The following is a 7,627-nucleotide window of genomic DNA, read 5'->3' as shown; positions in this document are numbered from 1 at the left end:
CCTCCTTCAGAACCTCTCCAGTTCCATCGGGTCGGATGGTGAATGTTGGCGTCACGAATGGTCATAGAGTTGGATGCAGGCATGCATAACAAATCACATTTTATTTTAAATACATTTACATTTTTCAAGAGTACATTGCCAATATGTACTTGTACAGAATTGTACAAATTGTCAATGCATTCAAAATTTGCAGACAACATGCTTATGAAAATTAGTACAATGAAACAATAGGTTGAAGGTTATCCTGCAATAGTCAGCCCCGCCCACTCCTCACTACTCCCCAGGGCTGCCTACTGACCAGTTCTCCGTCTAACAGGTCCGGAAAATCTCTGAGTCCTGGGTATTACCCTAAGAGTACTCTATAAGAGATAATCTATTTAAACTGGTGGCGAAAGTGATTCGTCTAGCTCTAACTACCTCCAATCCAGAAGTTATGACCCTTTACAGTTAAGAAACAATCAGCTGAGTAGCCCTCGCAGCTGCATAATTCCAATAACCACTTCTGTTAACGGTAGCCCACTTTCTAAATCATAACTTGCACTTGGAACCGGCTAGATTATGTTTAGTGACTTAGATGTAAGTCCCAGGGTCATTATTTAATCTCACCAAAGGAAATTATGAAGCCTCCTATTTACTGGAATCATGTACATTAGTTTTACCTTAATTAAAAGAACTGGACAAAGATTAAATGACTCTATTAATTCCAATGTCCACCAACCTCATTAGAATTTTATAGTATAAATTTATTAAGCAAGCTTAAGCAGGGGTATGCGACATACAAATCAATAATCAATCGTATATAATTCAAAAACAGTGTAATAAAATTTACATGTACAATCATACTACCCTGTCTCCTTTCCCTAACTTTTAAGTCGCACGTTCTGAAATGGAATTTCGATGAGCAGATTCAACTCATACCCAGAAGATGGTGGATCTTTTGGCAACAGGAATTTCTAGCGTCCTTGGTTGAGGTCTTTGCCTTGTGTGGAAAAATCCTCCTTAGAAAGGAAACAAAGCAGAACGGGTCCGAATCCTTTTGCAAGACCCAGTTCTTCATCCCTTAGGGGTCTTTGTCCTTCCTCCAAGTCTTGTTGCAGAGTTTGAAAGTGCTGGGTTGAGACGAGACCAACGGTCAAATAAAGAACCAGAGATGGGGCGATGGGACCCAGTCCTTTCTTAGCGGTGTGAAGTCCGAGCTTCCCCGTGGTTCTGAAGTGCGGTCCGTAGCTCAATCTGCTCCTCTGTGAGTTGTCTCTCCTTCTGCGCCGCCGGACTGGGAACAGCTGGTTCCTCTTTTCAGCCCCTTTTTATGCCTCTCCTCACCATATGTGTGTATGGGGAGGTTTGGTCTACGTGACTTGCTTCACATCTGCTGTCTCTCATGAAAAAGTCCCTACATTTCCCAACCTGTTTTTGCTGACCATAGTGGAAGTTCCCGTACTTCCTCTTTTTCCGTTGCCTCAGCCAAACTCACCGCACCACCCATCCTGCCGCTTTGGCCATCTGTTCAGAACTGCTTGCGACATTTCCTGTTTCAGGGCTGTACTGCATTCCTCTCTTTTCCTATAACTCACTATTATTTATTATAACTCATTAAACACATTCATCCTATTTGAATTGATTTCAAATGATTACAACTTCATATTCATTGACAATAAATCACATCTTTTGTCTTATTGTTAATCATTAACATAATCATTACATAGTTAAATCATTACAGATCATTAATCAGAGATTCTTTGCAGAAAGTTATTGAGTGATTACTTATACTCATATTATTCCGACTTATTCAACTTAATTAACTTTTAATCAAACTACAGGATTACTTTATTTCTTCCAAGCCATTATACATCTTTTTCTGCGTGTGCCTGGAAAGATCTCATACCCTTATGCCAGTTTTCTTGACAAGGTACACTTTAGAGGAAATGTGAAAAATATTTAACCAAGGACAGAGTATTGTTTTAATTTAATATCACAGTATTCCAGTATTATTGCAAACATACTGACATTTCTCCTTCCTAAGAACAGTGAGGATCAACGGCAGAACATTCCCATTCACTGCACTTTACAGAAACCTACAAAAAAAGAACACTTGTATTTTAAAGAGTACAGACAAATGGCAAAGAAAAAAGTCTGACTTACAATTTTAAGACGTAGCGGACTCGCTATGCATGTGACATCATCGGAACCGATGATGATTGGGACCGGATGCCTGGGGTGGGGAAACATTTCTAGGTTACTTCTTTACCTGTTTATGTTAGAAGTAGAAAAAATAGTCAGCAATATCATAGAATCAGTTGATGTTGAGGCATCAACTATGAAGCTGTTTTCAGTGAGGTCTTAAGGGAGACAATCTACCATAAAATCTTTCCATCCATGATCTGAACACATTGATCCCTGCAGGGTGGTGAGGGGGGCCGGTGGGGCCCAGCTCCAGCTGTCATCAGACGAGAGGCGGGGTTCACCCTGGACAGGTCACCAGTCCATCGCAGGCACTGAAAGCTAACAATGAATAAAATGTATGAAAGAGAAATGATAAATTAACAAGGAGAATAAATTATGTCCAATTATTTTAAAATCAAATCATGTTTACTAATTGCAGTGATTTATAATTGCTGACATCAGAGACTCAGAACCTGGTTTTAGAGGAAGAATTGAGCTGAATCAGAAAAACTGAAGTATATTTTGAGGTTGTCAATAACATTCCTCTGTGGGATCCAAAAGTCAAGATTCTGAGAGTAGCGTTGTTGTCTTGTAATAGGAAGGGCGTAGGTTCGATTTCATCTTCCTCTTGCCACGTGTCAACGTGCTTTGGCACCACTGTTTGTATATGTTGGGCCTCCCAGCTGTGGTGTTTATCTGTATATGGCAGCCTGAGTCTGTTGAATGTGTAGGTCACTCATAGCACAAAGGCTTCAGCCTGGATGTATTATTGAGTTTTAAATATATAACATGTTTTCAGACTCTACACTGGTTTCCAAAATATAAACTCTCCAGCTTTTATTTAGCAGCTGAACCAAAATCTGCAAAATAAAAATCCAACTGTTTTGTCAGTTGATCCGAATTTCCGAACGCGGCTCCCCGCATCTCAGACCACGGCTCCGACCTTTATTTCAAATAAAAAAAACCCTACTGTATTGTTTTTACCTCTAAAATATATATTTCTCAAATATCAATTGTTACAGCTAATCGTGGATCCATTTAAGTAAATTTAAAGCAAGTACACTCTGCGGTCGGAGTCCCGTTCGGGGCATTTCCGACCGCACTTCCGAACGGGACTCCGACCGCAGAGTGTACTTGCTTTAAATTTACTTAAATGGATCCACGATTAGCTGTAACAATTGATATTTGAGAAATATATATTTTAGAGGTAAAAACAATACAGTAGTTGTTTTGTTTTTTTTTAAATAAATGTTAATAAAATATTGTCACATGGACATCCAGGTTGTTGAATTGTACTTAAAAGTATGTATGTGTATATATGTACACACACACACACGCCCACACACAGGTGTATGTGTGTGTGTGCGTGTGTGTGTGGCCCGGTTCTCCTTCAGAACCAAGCTGCTGGCTTCATGGAGCTGTGGTTCTGGTTTCCTCCTGATCAGAACCAACAAACTCTGACAGCAGATTTCTACAAACTCTCTTAAAGCTGCAGCTTCTCAGTGGGAGGAGAATGGTTCAGGCTTCCTGATTGGACACAGAGACAGCAATCAGCCAATCAGAGGAGCAGCAGCTTGCTGTGTTCCTGCGTTTGTGTTGGTGTGAAGATGAGTGTTGTTGCTGTGTCCATGTCTCCAGGAAGTCCAGCTGGACTCCAGCCGTCCAACATGTCTAGAGACAGTGGTCCTCATCCATCAAACTGTGGCAGCAGCAGATCTGATCTCAGATCTGTTTGCTCTCTCAGCTCAACAGGAAACAACTGATCGGGTTCATCCTGGTCACAGCTCTGAGATCAGTCTGACTGCAGCCTGGAAACCATCTACTGGATGTGCTGCGTCACTGACTGCTGCTGGAGAGAGGCTGGAAACACTCACTGATCTGCTCTCTCCTTCCTTCTTCTCTCTGCAGGTTCTGATCTCTGTGAAGTAGAGAATGGTCTCAGTGTCCTGCTGATCCTCAGAGGTTGAAGCTGCAGCAGTTTGAGTCTAAAGAGACTCTGACTGGATCATGATGATGACCTCTGACCTCCAAGGTTTTCCTCCCGTTTATTTTCTCGTGTCTGTCATTTATTGTTTGTCTCTTTGGATCAATAAAGATCCAATTCAAACTGGGCTCCATTTAGAGGCTTCGTGGAGTTTTGATCTGAACTGGATTCAACTGGAAAGTTGATCTTTTTTCTCTCTGATTCATTTTCATCCTGGAACCAGAAATGGTCTGAGAATGGAAACATGGGAATCATTTTCAGTTCAGCTTTGAAGCCATGAAAGACACTTCAAACCTCTTTTCTCTGCTGCTTCGTCCTTCTGCTGACATGAAAATGTTCCTCAAAGCTCCACAGATAAAAAGATGCTTCACTGGAAACTGCAGCGAAACTTCAGCTTCCATCAGAGAAACCAGTTTAACCAGTTTAGAACTGGATGTCCTACAGAAACTCTGATCTTAGAGCAGTTTTCAGAAACATGTGGAACCTGGAAAATAAAGATTTTATATATTTTATGTTCATTGTAAAAGCTAAATCTTGAAGTTTTACGTCATCATTGATTCTCAGCTTTAATTTCTCTCAGTTTGTTTTGGTTTTTACTTTTTTAACTCCATATTTCATGTTTTGAGTTTTCTAGAGAACTTCGGGCTCTTTACTGTGATTTTACTGATTTATTCAAACCTCAGAGAATCACTGGGATAATGTGCTGATTGGTTCATGTTTGATTTTCATAATTCTTCTAATGTAATGTGGGTTGCTGGGTGTTTAACGACCAAATAAAGTTTTTAAAAAATCTTTGTGTATTTTTTATGCAGCTGATTGTGTACACATATAATAAATAAACTTGTCTTGTACATTCTGCGTCTTCTTCTCACACTTTTTGCCTGAGAGGAGAGTCTCTCCCTCAACCTAGGTACCCTTAGTTTAAACTTTAAGGTTTAAAGAGCTGTTGCTCTTTTTGCTTCAGCTATTAAATATTCCTTTTCTTTCCTTCTTTCTGTGCAACCATGAAAGCTGTGATCCCACCCGGCCCGGCTCAGTTGTTACCTGGTACCAGGAGGAGTTGGTTCTGATGCACCATACATCTGAAATAAAGTTGCTTGTCGCAGCCTTTCGTTCCAAAAAAGCAAAAAATAAAAACTCCAATAAAGGCTGTGGGTGGTAACAGGCGGTTTGGGATTTGTACGCACTTTGACTCGATTCATTTATTGCAAAAGTAGAAATAAAGGTCTTGTAACTTAGTTGAAATGAAAAATAATCTCAATTTAATGTTTGAAGGTGTAAACAAGTGTTCAAAAAAAAAAAATCATTCTACCAAACCTCCCGTCCACACCAGACATCCACCAAACAATCCACCCAGCACCCGGTGTGTTCTTAATTAATTACTTAAATTGGTGGGAGGGTCTAACAATTAACAACGTAAATTAAACAATTCCAAATATAAAAATTAATGACAAATTTTGATTCTAAATTAACTTAAATATATTCCAACTACCCAAAGAACAAAACAAAATTGGTAGAAATGATAAACTACAAAACCTTAGCATAAATGGCCACGACAGTTGCTCCTAAAGTCATCAGTTGGACCTGTCTGGTTCTTCATCTGGTCTCTGTCATGTTGTTTTGAACTCTCCGAACCCACATGCAAAGACTCTCTCAGGAGATCAGATTAAAGATTTATTTACAAAAGACAATTGGTGTGTAATGCAGGAGCGTCTGATCAGGAGCGGACCGGTGTGATCGAACAGCTGGTAGGTGGGCGTAACTCGTCAGGGAGCTCAGCGGATGGAACTGCAAATCCCGTACTTCGCATGGAGTGTCCAGACAACAGGGAGCCTAGGAATCACAGAAAGGTACAGGACAGGTAAGCGTGCGAAACAGACTGGATATCTTTCTAGAGATCTCAGGACCAGATGTACCACAAAGGCGACAACACTCTGGCGACGAAGTGCCGGGAACCCGCTCCTAATATGCTCCCGCTGATGATCCACAGGTGTGCCGAAACACACCTGTGGAGAGGGTGTGTGAATACGCGGGCGAGCTCTCGAACGCCACCTAGAAGGAAACCAGAGGAACTGCTGAAGCCGCAGATCCTGACAGTCTCTGGTTGTTCAAGCACGATGAAGAAGTTCCAATAGGTTCCAAATCTCATTATTTCTCAAGCAAATGATGCTGAGGGGTGCTGGTCAGGTCCTGAAACTGTTAAACGGACCTGGGTGGAGCACAGAATGGAAAATTGGTGAAGTACAAAAAGAAGTGCTCATTTGACCAAACTTGATTCGTATTCTCCCTCCAACCCTCTGCAGGTCCCCGCCATGTTTGGTGGTCCTAGCCCATTCCTTTCATGTAGCTGCCATAGACTCCCGTTCATTTTTCGACCTAGTCAAAGTCTGGCTAGGAACGTCTTATCGCGCTGGGACTTAACCCTAACTTCAGTGGCCTCTTACCTCAACCAGGTTTCACTACATTTTGATTTGCTTTTTTAGCTCAATCTTTTAAATAAATCAGCTGAGCTTTAAAACCTCGTCTGAGTTTCTGTTGAATGAAGGAGTTTTGCCTCAATGCTGCTCGGCTCACCAGGAATTGGCCTTAAAAGTAAATATGTTTAAACAGATTTTCTCTCCTTTTACTTTTTAAGGAGTAAAAAGGAACAGATGAACTCATGTTCATTCATGTTTATTGGAATAAACATGAGTTCATTCCAATAAACTCATGTTATTGGAATGAACTCAGCTCAGCTTTAAAAAGTCATCTCAGTGATAACTGTTGGATGATGGAGTTTTATCTTAAGGCTTCTCTGAAGGGGCTTGAATTTGGTTTTAAAAGTCTGATATTTTAACCAAGTTTTATTTTGTTTTATTTGTCTTCAAACTCTGTTTTGAAGACAGAAATCACAGCTCAGCTTCTGATTTCATTGTTGAGCTCCTGCTAGGTGCCAGAAATGTGTATTATCACGGTTCTGAACATCAGAAATGGACTTTAAAAAACCCAGAATGCATTGCATGGTGGGGCTTCATATTTTAGCTTCTAGTTCAGCTGTTTTTGCTGCAACCCCTAACAAACCATATACTGTTTTCATCAAAATGAACTCCTCTATCAAACTAGATGACTTAGAATGAATTTGGAAACGTGTAGAAAATCAGCACCATGAGTCAGAATAGGGTGTTTATTGTTGAACTGTTGCCTGCTGCGAGCTTGAAAAAGAAAAACCACCTGCTGGCTGCTTTGGGTAAGTACCCTTACCTATTAATGTGGTCATGGAGTTACAACGGAGCATTCTAGAGGTCTTGCGGTGTATGATGGCACTAGAATGGCTCTTTGGTTTCGTTTCAGGGATGATGGTTTGAACCCCAGCAAGTGTCTAGAGATCTGGAAAGCAGCAGCTGGTCCAGGTTCTTCTTCCTTGGGACAATGGCTGGGTGATGATGACTTGGTATGACTGCTAATGCTCATCCTCCTGGTTAGCGTTATGACACGGGGAGC

General features: G+C 40.9%; 1 long non-coding RNA gene across 1 annotated transcript; it reads right to left on the bottom strand.

The window, feature by feature from the left end:
• Positions 1-5,808: 5,808 nt before the first annotated feature.
• Positions 5,809-6,385, bottom strand: LOC116709934 (uncharacterized). The gene is made up of 2 exons (XR_004337001.1): positions 6,064-6,385; positions 5,809-5,980 (listed from the first exon to the last, which is right to left on the bottom strand). It is a non-coding gene; the product is annotated as an uncharacterized LOC116709934 (long non-coding RNA).
• Positions 6,386-7,627: the final 1,242 nt, after the last annotated feature.

The sequence above is a fragment of the Xiphophorus hellerii genome, chromosome 20 (assembly GCF_003331165.1).
Source record: "Xiphophorus hellerii strain 12219 chromosome 20, Xiphophorus_hellerii-4.1, whole genome shotgun sequence".
NCBI classification, from domain to species: Eukaryota; Metazoa; Chordata; class Actinopteri; order Cyprinodontiformes; family Poeciliidae; genus Xiphophorus; species Xiphophorus hellerii.
This window is presented reverse-complemented; position numbering and strand designations above follow the sequence as displayed.